This window comes from Orycteropus afer, unplaced genomic scaffold (genome assembly GCF_000298275.1).
Source record: "Orycteropus afer afer isolate SDZICR_OR568_19922 unplaced genomic scaffold, OryAfe1.0 scaffold00471, whole genome shotgun sequence".
NCBI classification, from domain to species: Eukaryota; Metazoa; Chordata; class Mammalia; order Tubulidentata; family Orycteropodidae; genus Orycteropus; species Orycteropus afer.
The window spans coordinates 1,246,331-1,246,825 of NW_006922058.1; the positions used below are offsets into that span (position 1 = coordinate 1,246,331).

The 495-nt window shown below is 60.2% G+C and overlaps 1 protein-coding gene across 1 annotated transcript in view; it reads right to left on the reverse strand.

The window, feature by feature from the left end:
- Window positions 1-495, reverse strand: part of TTLL8 (tubulin tyrosine ligase like 8) — an 86,922-nt gene that overhangs the window by 55,208 nt on the left and 31,219 nt on the right. The gene's annotated exons all lie outside the window — the stretch shown is intronic.

The following is a 495-nucleotide window of genomic DNA, read 5'->3' on the forward strand; positions in this document are numbered from 1 at the left end:
TGTGTGGGTGCAGGTGTATGAGCGTAGGTGTGCTGGGCAGGTGTGCAGGGCAGGTGTGAGGGCACCTGTGTGGGGTGGGTGTGCAGGAGGTGTGTAGGTGCAGGTGTATGAGTGTAGGTGTGCTGGGCAGGTGTGCAGGGCAGGTGTGAGGGCATCTGTGTGGGGTGGGTGTGTGGGAACAAGTGTGTGGGTGCAGGTGTATGACTGTAGGTGTGCTGGGCAGGTGTGCAGGGCAGGTGTGTGGGCAGGTGTGCAGGTGGATGTGCAGGAGCAGGTGTGTGGGTTCAGTTGTATGAGTGTAGGTGTGAGGGCACCTGTGTGTGGGGGGGTGCGGGAGTAGGTGTGTGGGTGTGGGTGTACGAGTGTAGGTGTACAGGGCAGGTGTGCAGGAGGAGATGTGAGGGCAGGTGTGTGAGGCCAGGTGTGATGGGCAGGTGTGTGGGCACCATTCTGCTGAAAACTCCAGAAGCATCTGACAGAGTGCAGGTGCAGGTG